The 13,404-nt window shown below is 44.3% G+C and overlaps 1 protein-coding gene across 14 annotated transcripts in view; it reads right to left on the minus strand.

Annotated features, from left to right (window-relative positions):
• The window catches only part of PHLDB2 (pleckstrin homology like domain family B member 2), a 113,970-nt gene that overhangs the window by 94,405 nt on the left and 6,161 nt on the right, over positions 1–13,404 (minus strand). The window contains exon 1 of one of the 14 annotated variants that reach the window (XM_046002189.1): positions 10,111–10,460. The exons of 12 other annotated variants lie outside the window; for them this stretch is intronic. The gene's annotated coding sequence lies outside the window, so the exon portion shown is untranslated. Of the gene's footprint in view, positions 1–9,763; positions 9,913–10,110; positions 10,461–13,404 lie in introns of those variants that run through there. One more of the 14 variants, XM_046002188.1, reaches the window with a different exon arrangement.

Here is a 13,404-nt window from a genome sequence, read left to right on the forward strand (position 1 = left end):
CTGCTCCACAGATCACCTTCCACACACAGTTTCTGCGAGCATCCCGAAATCATCATCTCAGCACTCATCTCCTCATCCACCACTCTCTCATCCCGCATCCTAAACTCTGCTCCTTTACACTCTTCCTCCTCACTCAAGCTTTAATATCCCAATGCAGAGAAGAAAAACACTTCTAGTAGTAGACCGAGTACCCTTCTTGTTCTTTTTGCAAATAAACAGAGCAGCCAGTAGATTCCCACTCTTCTTCCCTTGCACCACATTCTCTGTCATTTAAAGATCTGCCTATTTCGGGGCACCTAGGTGGCTCAGTAGGCTAAGTAAGCATCTGCCTTCGGCTCAGGTCATGATCCCAGAGTTGTGGGATCAAGTTCCACATCGGGCTCCCTGCTCAGTGCGGGGTTTGGTTCTCCCTCTGCCCCTTACCCCACACTTGTGCCCTCTCTTACTCTCCCTCTCAGATAAATAGATAAAATCTAAAAAAAAAAAAAAAGGTCTGCCTATTTGAACAAAATCATTATTATCCATTAGACACACACACACAGGTTGATGATCATCTCCCTGTAAGATCCAAAAAAAAAAAAGCAGTTCCACAGGAACAAATGTATTTTGAATGGCAGAGTAAGGAGGCTCTTTTGTCTCTGCAGATGGAACCCATTCATAGGTGGCTGTAAATTTAACCGTGGGCAGTTATGTACCCACACCCTCACAGACACGCATGCTTCCCACATGCCCTTGGCAGCAGGAAGCACACGAAGGCTCGCAGGGACTGCCAGGGGAGTTCCCCCAGAACTCAGGCAACTCAGGGCCCCCTTGCAACTGGCCGGCTGGTAGGGTGACCCACAGCTGGGCTGGGGAGAGAGGTGAGGACCATGGAATGGCTGACATGACTTCTCAGGACACCGATCACACAGTTTCTCTCTTGGTCCGCTTTGGTTTTGCTTTTGAAGTTTGGCTACATTATATTCTGGAGTCCCCTAAGCAGTCAGGGAAACCATTAAAGAAAGATCAGAAGCATCAAATACTCCTGAAGGGAGGACAGAGCCCAGATGGGAGTGGTGAGCAATGAGGAATAATGAGGACATTTAACTCAGCTGGAAGGAGTGAGGACAGAAAGTTATAAGGAGGTCCAGCTCCTTCCTATCACAATAAAGTAGGCTAACCCGACGTCACCGATCCCTTCTGTCATCTCTCGCTGTACTCAAGTCTAAGCTCTGTCCAAAAAAGAACTCCACATGGTATTCCAAGGTTCCTAAAAGTAATCACAACCAACAGCAATAGCCCTACTTCAAATGAGGATCTTCATCTCCTGTATCAGAGGCTCCTTTCTGGAAGTCTAGAGTATTACATGGGAATAAAAATCTTAGAGGACTGCAGCAAAGAGTTTTAGTAAAACATCAAGTGGGCGGATTTAAATAAAAATTTGTGCAAGTCCCTTCAATGAGACTTCATACGAACTTTGAAAAATATTCCTTAGAATCTCCAAGGAATTCGGCAGCATGTTTCCTGTGACAGCTCTCTCCAGCCGGTGAAGAAGGCAGGCAGGAGGGAGGCCACAAAGCACAAACAACCTCAAAACACAGATGGGCCATTCAGATTCTCTTCCCACCCACAAAATCCCCGACTCGTACCTAAACCCTCAAGATGCGACTCGTATCAGGTAGATTCACATCAGTGTTCATGCCGTTATCAAAGTAGCCTTAGCAGTATTTTAAAAGGACAATATTAATCCAATAAACATTTACATACATATATTATAAATTCAGTTCAACACAGTGATGTGGTAGGAAAGGTCTCTAATTAAAAACATACTGTCTCTGATTATAGAAAATATGAGGCCGAGGGAATATAACCACCACAGAGATTCTATCACTTAAATCTGGAATATGGGAAGGCTACAAAACAACACCACAACCCAGTATCTTCAACCAGCATATGGCAAAGGAAAAAAAAGAACAAGAAAGAGAGGGAGCTGTTCTGGATTAAAAGAGACTTGGGAGAGATGCCAATTAAATGTAATGCATAGGCCTTATTTGGATCTTGTTTTGAACAGTCCAATTATTAAAAAAAATTATGAGACAAAGAATCTGGACTGTGACTGGAAAATAGATGATATTGTAAATGCTATTTTTTAGGTGTACTAATGATATAGTTATTTTTTCAAAAGCCCTAACCTCTTCAAGTTATTTTAAATTATTTATGAACGAAATAGTCCAGTGTTTAAAATTTGCTTTATAACAATCCATGTTTGGGGGGAAGAAGAAAGGTCTACAGATGAAGCAAGGTTAGGATCACATATGGAAGGTACATGAGATTTCACTGTATTATTCTGTTAACTTTTGTGTATGCTTAAAATTTTCCATAAGAAAATATTTAAAAGGTAAGATGTATGTATTTTGAAAATCAATATGAGTAAAAATATATGAACATATACTGACTTAAAATTATACTGGTTCACTTTACAAAGCATCATGGGGTTCTATCAGAGGCTCCTACCTAATTTTTTTAAAGTATGAAATATCAACCCTCTTTCATACTGAAGCTCTTAAAATTAGCTCTTACAAGCTAATTTTTTTAAACACATGGGGTAAGTTTGAAAAAAAAAAAAATGCACTGTCCGGATTACAAGGATCAGGCGGTTATATTCAGAATGCTTGCTAGATAATGCTAGGTACAGTAACTGAATTTCACCACTAAGTTGCCCAAAGAAGAACCATCTCTTCAGAAAGTTAAAATGTAGAAGTATTCACAAAAACTGCCAACCTTGTTATATCTTGAAGAATGTGAGCCTCAAAAAAACTTTCACACACACACACACACACAAGCCTTATTACAGATCTGTGCTAAGAGAGACTGACATGCTTTATAGATAAATTAGGTTCCTCTCTCTTTGAAAGTGAGAGAGTTAGAAGAAATTTAGATTCATATTTTTCAGAGTTCTTTATAGAATCCTAAAACAGTTTCAGGTCAGGATGAAGATTCCTGAAATTTCCCCTCCCCCCAAATCCAATGTTTCCAGATGTTTCTTTTTTCTGATCATTGGTATAATTCTTTCCTGGGTTGAATGATTCTGACTATAAACCTGGAAGATTCCTCCTCTGTTATGTTATCACCACAGTGAAGATAAAGCCAGAGAAGTGGAGGGACTCGGGAAATAGCTAAACCGGGGGTCATATCTGTGTGTGTGTGTGTGTGTGTGTGTGTGCGCACTTACTTCAGATTCATGTCCCAAAGCAGAGGGGTCCTCCAGGAAAAAAGCATCCTTCAACTCAAGGCCAATGCCAAGCAAGAAAGATATTGACCTTAGGATCACATTGGGATAAAGATGCTCTCTCTTGATCCTGAAACCACCATTAGGGACTTGAACTGGAAGCTGAGAGTCTAAGGGACCAAACTTTGATCTTTTCACCACCCTGTCCACATTCCAGTCTACTGATCAAAATGCAATCTCTTAAGAGTCATCTTTTAATCTTCCAAAGTAACATTCCCTAACCCCCCAAACACTACATTTCCCCATTCTCTTACTCAAAATTTATGAACTGGGAATAGTCAGAGCTTAAGTAGGCTTAGGAGAGATGAAACAAACACAAAGTAACCACATCTTCCAAAGTCGTGTTTTTCCCTTCAACTCAAAAATTGAGCAGATGGATATCAAAAATGCTGTAAAATAAGCGAAATGAAATGGTCATGACACCATCTCCTCATTACTTAATGGTTGATTACGCAGAGTGGGTATTATGAGACACTGCTTTATTATAATAATAAATAAAGACCATTTATTGCTTGGGAGGGAAAGAGAAAGGACTTGAACCAGCAGAGATCCATGATCAACTAACTAAATTCAATTTAATCGATGCTGTTGTTTATAACTGTGACCAAAAGACCTAATAAAGGAAATGGTTTCATTAGGATGTTATTTTTTTTTTTTGTAATGGCCAATCAAGGACAGAGAACACTGGACAGGCTGCCAGGAGCATGAGTCAGGAGACCCGTCCTAGTCCTGGTTGCCAAAATCTCCAGCAGAAGCAGGAGCTGGAGCAAGTCACTTTGCCTGTCTTCACCTTGTCTTAGCAGAGGCTTCCCGTATTAAAATGGTAAGGGCGATCTGGATGTTCTTCCTGCTCCAGCTTTCTGGACTCATGGAGATGCTGGTTCAGTAACACAGGAGTGCCAATTCTACAACGCAGGAAATGGAAATGACCACAGAACAGAAACATGTTTTAGTGATAAGGTGGCAGCTACCTAATTGGGAAAAGCTTTCCCCCACGCTGTTGCCCGTGACATTCCAAGGGCATGGTACATTGTTTCAGCATAACATAGTGGGAAAAAGGCCCAGTCAGAGCTATGTTAATGCAATATCATATGGGTATCTGATTCAGCATGATGTATAAGAAATACTTGCTCTGCATTCCCATGGCTTGCCATTTCCTTAAAAAATCTTAAGCTGTTTTCGAAAACCTACTTCTACGATGACGTAAGCAGTGTGGCAGCCAGACATCACTTCCCAGTCTCCCCTGAGTATCTATTGGCTCTGAAGCACTATTTATGCTGGGTCTGAACTGGTCAAAAGAACACAGGAGCAGGCTTTCCTTTGCTTGTAACTGTCCTTGCTTTAGTACTACAGTGGTCAAGAAATACATCTAGGAAAAATCTTATAACCTTTAGCTTTTTGCTATTCCATATGCTAGTTTCACAAGCATACTGCCATCTGGAGAAGTCACAAACAATGTGCAAACCAAATATTCCAAGATGATCAACACTAATTTCCGCAGAACTCCAGAATTAGCAGCAAGTCTTAGAAAAGGCCAACCCTGCTTGAGGTAACGATATTAAATATTGGCATGCACAAACTTTTCCTTCCCCTTAATTTGTAAAGTAAGAAAAAGCAGTTCGTCTAATAAATCAACTTCTCACACTAACCAAAACGTCTTCTGTAAAAAAAAAAAAAGCTCTCAAAAGCTTTTCCATGTGACTTAGCTTGCACTCTAGATCTTACTTATCTGTTTCTTTGTATAGCAAGCTTCTCCAATCCCTAGTTTTCCTGTCACATCTCAATAAAATGATTTTTAAACCTGAGTTTCTTTTCTATTATTGACCATTAGCTGCTACAGCTATAGTCACATGTAAGAAACATCCCTAAATATCATGAAAACAACTGTGTGTAAATTAACCCCTAGAAGATTCAAATCCTGTGTGATGCAGACAAGTTCTTGTCTGTTTATCCTGAAGAGATCTGACAACCTGAGCTACCATATTTGGTCTCATTCACTTTCAAAAGACGAGTCATGTTACTCAAATGCCAATAAATATTTCCAAGCAGCAGGTTTTTTTTTTTTTTAAGATTTTATTTATTTATTTGTCAAAGAGAGAGAGAGACAGAGAGAGAAAGATCACAAGTAGGCAGAGAGGTAGGCAGAGGCAGAGGGAGAAGCAGGCTCCCTGACGAGCAAGAAGCCCGATATGGGACTCGATCCCAGGACCAGGATCATGACCTGAGCCAAAGGCAGCCGCTTAACCAACTGAGCCACCCAGGCGTCCCCAAGCAGCAGTTATTTAAAAACAAAACAAAATAAAAAACAAAGCCAACTCACATCTTCTCCTCCCATCATCTGAAAAAAAAAAAAAAAAAGTAAAAAAGGGGGATTATGGGAGGGGCTGCTCCTGTTCTTTATTGTGGCACCTGCAGGCAGCAAGACCCCTTAAAAAGTCCTCACTTTCAAATCATTTCTAAATATTCTACTGTGTGCTTGGCCTTGAGGTGCACCCACTGGCTCAATGTTGAAATAAGAAGAACTTACCTCAGCACAGTTCAGAGTTCCCACCTCTCCCAAGGCAGGCATATGAAAAAAAGTTTTCTCTAATGCCCAAACCTCTAAAACTAGAGGCTTATTAACTACCACGGCAGGACCACTTAGCACACAGAACTAGAATCCATAATCACAAGCCTAATGACTAAATGTAGAAATATAAGTGTTAGCATACAAATGTTTGTCACTGATCAGGCCATATGGACTCGGCTCTTCTGATAATTCAATGCTCATTGAGATAACCCCTTTCTATAAGAAGCCATTCACAAATGCCCTGCTTTTTAAACTCTCCTAGGAAATTAACAATAGCTTTATGCTACTATCATGTTCTTCCCCATAAGGTAAACAGATAGAGTGGTAGAGACGGGGGTATAAGAAAGCACAATGGCACAGGAGTGAGATTTGACTTGCAGGTCCTGCACTATTCAGGCAAGTTGAGTGCATCATGGGCAAAGGAGTCAGAGAAGATTTCCAGGATTGTTTTGTCTCACTTGCCCAAAGGATAGCTGAGCTCCTAACCCAAGCCCTATGCAATCACAGTTATCATAGATAGCCATTCATCATGTGAATTTCCCCCCAAATTGCCCCCATGTGTGCTCATTTCCTTATATGCCAGGTGTCTTTTTAAACCACATACTCAGGAGGCCACTCTCATTTCCCTCCTGTCCAAGACAACTCTATCCATTCGTGTACTCTACTCTTAACCCATAAGGCAGGGAGGGACTGAAAATCTCAAATGTTCTGTTTTGTACCTGGATTCAAAAGCAGCATCTGCTGTGTTTGTGAAACCATCTGTTGCCCACTTTGCTTTGGGAAGGACGGTGCAGGCATCAGATGTGGAGTGTCACAGGTCACACAACGGAATGATCTCCTTCCGGCCAGCACACCCAGAGATCTGGTCCACTGCGTGAATGGCTGATGCTACTCTTCTCCAGTCAAGGGCTTATTTATTTCCTCATGGAGAATGGTACCGCTAAACTCTAAACTCTCATGAAGGGTCAGGTCCAGGATTGAGTTTTGTTTGTTTGTTTGTTTATTACAATTGCTTGAATATCAATTTCTAAATTCTCTAATTCTGGGTTATACCTAGAACTACATCTGCCACAAACTCACTTGAGACTATGAGTCACTAATCTCTGGGTATCTCTGTTTTCACATCTATAAAATAAGAAGGTTGAACTTGGTGATCTCTGAGGCTCCCTTGTACCCTAACACTCCCAAATTCTGTGATTTTTAAGTGAACTCCAAGTTGTCCATGAACACAAGTTTCTTCACATCTTTGGTATACTAAGGTTCTTAATGCCAAGGGTGAAAGAATCTGGTGCTGACGAAAAGGCTTCTATGACATGGTCTCTTTGTGTTTAACTAGAACACAGTTGGTTTCTTGAAGAGCCAAAGTAGACTAAGATCCTTAATCTTTTTAACATATGCCCATGAGGTAATGCTCTAGTATTTTAGAGTACTATTCTAGAGCAGTTTTCTAGATTTGGGAGCTGAAGAATTCTTTGGGTGTGTTCTGTGTATTGTAGCATATTACACAGCATCTGAGGTCTCTACCCACCAGATGCAGCCCAGCTGGCAAGTGGGGATGTTCCCTACCTCCAGCTGGAACAGCCAAAAAAAGTTTCCATACATTGGCCAACTTCCCCCGCCTGGGGGTGGGAGGGAGGATGCGCAAAATCTCCCCTCATCCTCAATAGAGAACCTCGGCTATCATGGGTATCGGGGCTTGAAAATAACGCACATCACTCAAAAGTTGGTTTTTGTTTCACATGGGTGATACTCACATTGTTAATAAGTAAAGCACACCAAGACCTAACAGTGAGATTTTTAAAGCACATGTATTCCACTTGAAAGAAGTACAAAGCTCCACCTTCGCAAATCATTCATAGCAGGCCTCCCTGCGAAGGGTTGAGAACTAGCACACAAAGTCATAACCTCATCTGCTCTTTTCACAGGATCTTCCCCAATATGTTCCAGAATCAACTCTTGGCTTTCAGACTTCAAAACAGCACTTTGAAGAGAAGAAGGAAAACCAGTGGTTTGCTTTGATCAGTGTGGCTTTTTCTTCCCTCTCTAGTGCAAAAGGCCAGTAAATAAGATGTTTCTGAAAAGGTTGCTAATGAGTTCTGGCTTTGGTCTAGATTCTTGAAGATAGAGGTTAGCAAACTCTTAGCTCAATTTCCCAAGTATCTTTCCTCCACCACTTCAAACAGAGACACCCCCTACGGATAGTCCTCAGCCCAAAGAACAGCAGCTACCAGCTGCGTGAGACAGACTGAAGGCTGCAAACTGCAATGATTACTCCTCTTAACCAAACATCTCATTTTCCCACTGGTGAGAGAGGCTGAGATTTGCAAACCTCTGGGTCTCAGAAGGTGAAGGCTAGGCTAGTCAACTCGCCCTGGCTTTTAAAGGAAACACCCATTTTTAAACGTTTTCAGGACTTTACAGAGTTTCTTAAGTACATACAACGTTTGTACTTCAAAATGTCTGACATTAAAAATGTAAGGTGAAAAAGAAACACTTTTAAAGGACTAAGTGCAGGGTATGAAAAGGGAATTGTGAATAGACACAACTGTTACTTTTCAAAGAACTCAGCTCTTTATTCAAACAAATATTTACACAATTGAGGGCAATGGTACCCTGGATATAGCCATTCTGTTAAAATAGTGGGCAACTCTAGAGGTTTATTTATCCCAAATCCAGCTACTCTGTTGCTATCCTACCAGGAAGCAAGAATTCAAGTGCTCTCAGGGCAAAAGTTTAACCCTCTGAAACTGAACTTCGTTTGGATCTCTCCCAGCTGAGCTCAGATAATGTCAGAATCTCGGGCACGGATCTCCAACGCCTTAATTAAGCCAAGCTAGGATGCTTCAAGTTACACTCCAATACTTGAAAGAAAGTATCTGCAACTTACACATTTCTAGAATGAAGGGAAATATGGCTGACAAAAAACTTATCCACATTTGTGCACCTCCTCTCCGAGTTCCACTCCCAGGCGCTTTTGGCAGTGACTAGTCTTGCATTCTAGAACTCTTGAGAGCTACTTCAGAGCTGCACAAGGAAGACTTCTAGGGATCAGGGCAGGGCCAGCCAAGAGTATTTCCAGCCCCCCCGGCAAGTCTACCAACTTAAAAGGCTGCAGGCAGAGTTCCTTCTTTTACATAAGAAAGGTAGTAGGTGCGCAGGCTTTGGAAGCCCGCTGGACTTCAGAAGCTCTTGCAAACAGGACAACTCTACCCTGGAAGGGACAGCCTGTCAGCCTTTTAATTTCCTGGCGGTGGCGGGAGTTAGCCAGGTCCTCGGCGCTTCAATAAGTGATGAGTGCTAGTGCTAAGTTACTGAATGCACCAGCAAACATTTCAGCGGCGCCTCAGCCCTGCCGGACGCGGGCTGAAACAGGGGTTCAGAACATTCCCCAACGCCTGCAGCCCCTATCTCTTGGGGTACAGAGACCGCCATATCACAAACTTTGGGGGATCCAAAGCCAAGTCGGAATCTGAGGTTCTGCGCGGTTCAAACTTGTGAGCCGCACTCTTGAAACAGTGGAATCACAGAAGGGCAGCTAGCCAGATATTTGGCGATAGGAAGGGGTCGTCTCCGAATCCCGCGCCCCACACCATCCAGCAGCAGACCTTCTCTTTCCTCCGCGCATCGCGACAAAGCAGCTTTCCACCGCAGACCCCAATCCCTCTCTCGTTGGTCATTCCAGAGTTCTGGGCAAAAGTTGCCTCCGGTCCCCCCAGATCCCGCCTGTTCCTTACAATCGCTTTGTGAGAGTTTCCCCTACCCCGACACTCCCTCCCCAGGATGCTCGCCAGGAGACTCCAGTCACCTCCTGGGGTTCAGGCCCCCCAAAGCTGCTCGGCCAGGTTTCCGCTAACCCCAGCCCGGGCTTTTGTCCCCAGAGCCTGCAAGAGAAGCAAAGCAACTCCGCGTCCCCGGCACCCACTCACCGTCTCATCTTTCCTCGAGCTGCGGCTCTCCACCGGCCCCGTCGCCCTCTCGCCTGGCCCTGGCCCCTGCCCTCCCTCCGGCCCCGACCCCCGGCTCCCGGCCCCGTGCCGGGCCCCGACGCAGCTGCAGCCGCAGCAGTCCGGCCGCTCCGGACTCGCCGTGCGCAGTCAGCGCGCCCCTCCTGGGCCGGGGCGGCCACTGCCTCCTCTCCGCCCCCTACCCTTCGCCGCGCAAGCGGCGGGGACCAACTCCGCGCGGGGGAGGCAGCGCCCCCGGAGAGCGGCCCGGACGCGGGGAGCCGGCGTGCCCCACCCCTCCCGGCCTGCCGCCGCCGCCCCCTCCTCACCTGGCGCGTCGGCACTGCAGGGTCCTCGCGGCCAGGGCGGGAAAGCGCGCTCGGTGCGCCCGGCACTCTGTGCGGTCCCCCTCCCGCCGCGGTGGTGAGCTCCGCGCTCCTCTGTCCTGTGCCCGCGCCCCTGTGCAACCACCGCGCCCGGCACCCAGCGAAATGGGGCAGTAAGTCAGAGAGCCGCCCAGCTCACGGGCGGTTTACAGTTGGAGCTTTTACTACCGCTGGAGGAGCCCGGCTGTTCGCCCCATCACCCCGCGCCAGTTCGCAAAGCCGCCTTTACAGCAGCGCACTGGAGACGTTTGTGCCAGGCTTTCCTTTTCCCTTCCCCCCGCTTCCCTTCGCTTCCTTTCCTTTCCTTTTTTTTTTTTCTTTTCGTTCTTTTCTTCTTCTTTCTTTCTTTCTTTCTTTCTTTCTTTCTTTCTTTCTTTCTTTCCTTCTTTCTTTCTTTCTTTCTTTCTTTCTTTCTTTCTTTCTTTCTTTTCTTTTCTTTTCTTTCCGGTCTGGAAGAAGGGCGAGAGGGTACACGTCCTCCGGTGATGATTTCCTCACCCGCTGTGAGTTTCTACTGGGAAACTCCAGGTGACCACGCCTCACCTGCTCGCGACAGCTCCCGGGGGCAGGTACCTGACGCGTCAGAAAAGCAGCTTTGTAAAATCTGTGGGGCACGGCCTCAACTAAGGGCTGAGGATTCGGAACTAACTCATTCTGACTTCCCTTCGGTCATTTCTTTTGAAAGTTTCTCTGTTTTCCAAAGTATTTTTTTCTGAGTTGCTGCAACCAGTGAAAAGGAGGCTGGTGTGAACGTCCTCCAAAGGATGCTTCCAAGGAAGGCAACGAAGTGGACCCAGGGCAGTCTGTAGTGCATCTGGGCACGCGGGAATGTGAGCCTCTGCCAAGTTCTGAGCCCGTCTCTGGGATTACGAAGATGAAGGCCCTCAGCCTTCAAGGAAGCCGCAGCGGCAGGGAAGAGAGTGCCATGAACTGTGGACTTTTTAACATACTCTCAGTATGGCTTTGGGGAAGCTGCTTTAGCTCCCAGTGACATTTTCTTCATCTACAAGTGTAGTAATAATGATACTGATGTTGGAAATCGGTTACTAAGCTTTTGGATAATGTAGGCAAGGGATCTGTCACCATAAGTGGTCCCAGTAGTCATTCAACAAATGGCTTATTTCATGGACTTTTCATTCATGCAGGTGAAAGCCTGGTTTCAAAAATCAGGGATAGGCTCATCTGTGAACTGCCAGGTGTTTTATAGGACTTTTTTTTTCTTTCCTCTCCTGGCTCTTTGCCGCACAGAAACATACAGGGGTCAATCCAACCGTTAAGTGCTCCAGCAGATCTCTCTTCTCTCACATCATCAATTTTCTCCCTTTATTGGATCATCTCCTTCAACATAAAATCATGTTCTGTGTCCCACCTTAAAAACAAAAAACTCCCTCTTGAATCCACCTCCCCCGCCAGCCACTTGTCCTTTTTTTCAGCTCAGCTACAGCAAAATGCCTTTAAAAAAGTGTTGAGAAAAGCTGTCTCCAGGTTCTGTCCTCTCATTACTCCAGTCAGGCTTTTGCTTTGCCCGTGTCACCGGTACTTTTCTTATGGAGATGAGACTCCTGAGTCAAAAGGTCTCTCAGTCTTTACCCCACTTGAGCTATCAGCAATAAGGAACAGCTAGCTGATCATTTTCTCCTCCTGGAAATGAGTTTGACTTCCACAACATCTTATTTTCATGGTTTTGTTCCTAACCTTTGCTCCTTGTCAGTCTCCCTTGCTGGTCCCTTCTTTCTCCCAGCCTCTGAGCAGTGGAGTGAGTGCCCAGGGTTCAGACTTAGGTTCTCTTATCTATCCACACTCACTCCCTTGGTGAGTTCATCCTGTTTCATGGCACTAATTACCATGGCACTAATTACCAGGAATTTTCTGGATAAAGATTAATTCATAATCACCAGGCCAAAAAAAAAAAAAAAATGATCCTCACTGGCCTCTTCTCACTGCCTTGTTTTCTTTGTTGATATTTTGGTCTCTTTTACTTGAGCCAAGCTCCTTAAAGCCAAGAGGGATCATTGTATTCATATTTGTGTGAACCATACTCCAAGACTCAATACTACTCCATACTTGATACTCAGAAGGGGCTCAAAGAGAATTCATTCAATGCGACTTTTATAAAGTGACTAAAGCCACCAACGCTTCTCACTCCTGCTGCATTGGTGTGGTTTTCAGTAGCTGGCATAATGCCACAAGGGCCTGGAGATGAAGAGGTCCCCGCGAAGCCACAAAGCTTGAACTACATGTTAAATGCAGACCTCAGGCATCTTCAAATGTGGAGAAGGAACTCAAAATGTAACAATTGTTATTATGTAATAAGTATTATTACCAGAATTTCTTTTTAGTTATGATGATATTTAAAGAGAGAGAAAAAAAAAGAGCTCTTTCCTTTCACTTTTTCCATTTCCTAGGTTCTTTACAACAAAGTCCCTTCTTTAATCCCAGGCCAGAGCCACACCTCACTCTCTCTCTGCCATTTCCTATTGTCCACTAGGATACTGGGTTGTAAACTACCCTCTTCTCTAGGATCTGTATTGGTTACCATACCCGATCTTACTTTGCTCTATCCTCCCCTCACATAGGGAAAGGAGAAATGTTGCACAAAGTTATATTATAAGTTACTTATGGATCATTCCATTTGGACTTAATTTTGCTATGGTACCCTCTCATTAACAAAGACCAGTTGGACTTGATTAACTCGTGTCCTGAATCTCCCCAACTCTTCGTCTCTCTGTAGTGATAGCTTAACACATGTTTGTAGCTATTAACTTGGGCCATCCTCAACCCCAGTCCAATTATTTGTACTGATGTTCTCTTTAATGACATGCCTACATAAAGAATCAAGACGTTTTTATTTGCAGAGTGCAGTGGAAAGATCACTGATTTGGGAGTCAGACAGACCTGGATTTAAACCCTGACTCAGCCCTGTTGGGATGTGTTATTTACTTTTATTGAGAAACAAATTTCTTTCCTGAAAAAATGAGACTAATAACACCCAACTCATATTTTTTTTTTAAGATTTTATTTATTTATTTGACAGAGAGAAATCACAAGAGAGGCAGGCAGAGAGAGAGGAAGGGAAGCAGGCTCTCCGCTGAGCAGAGAGCCCGATGTGGGACTCGATCCCAGGATCTGAGATCATGACCTGAGCTGAAGGCAGCGGCTTAACCCACTGAGCCACCCAGGCGCCCCCCAACTCATATTTTAATGAATGAATGTGATAAGGGCACCATGCTTTTGACA

Source organism: Meles meles, chromosome 4, assembly GCF_922984935.1.
Source record: "Meles meles chromosome 4, mMelMel3.1 paternal haplotype, whole genome shotgun sequence".
Taxonomy (NCBI): domain Eukaryota; kingdom Metazoa; phylum Chordata; class Mammalia; order Carnivora; family Mustelidae; genus Meles; species Meles meles.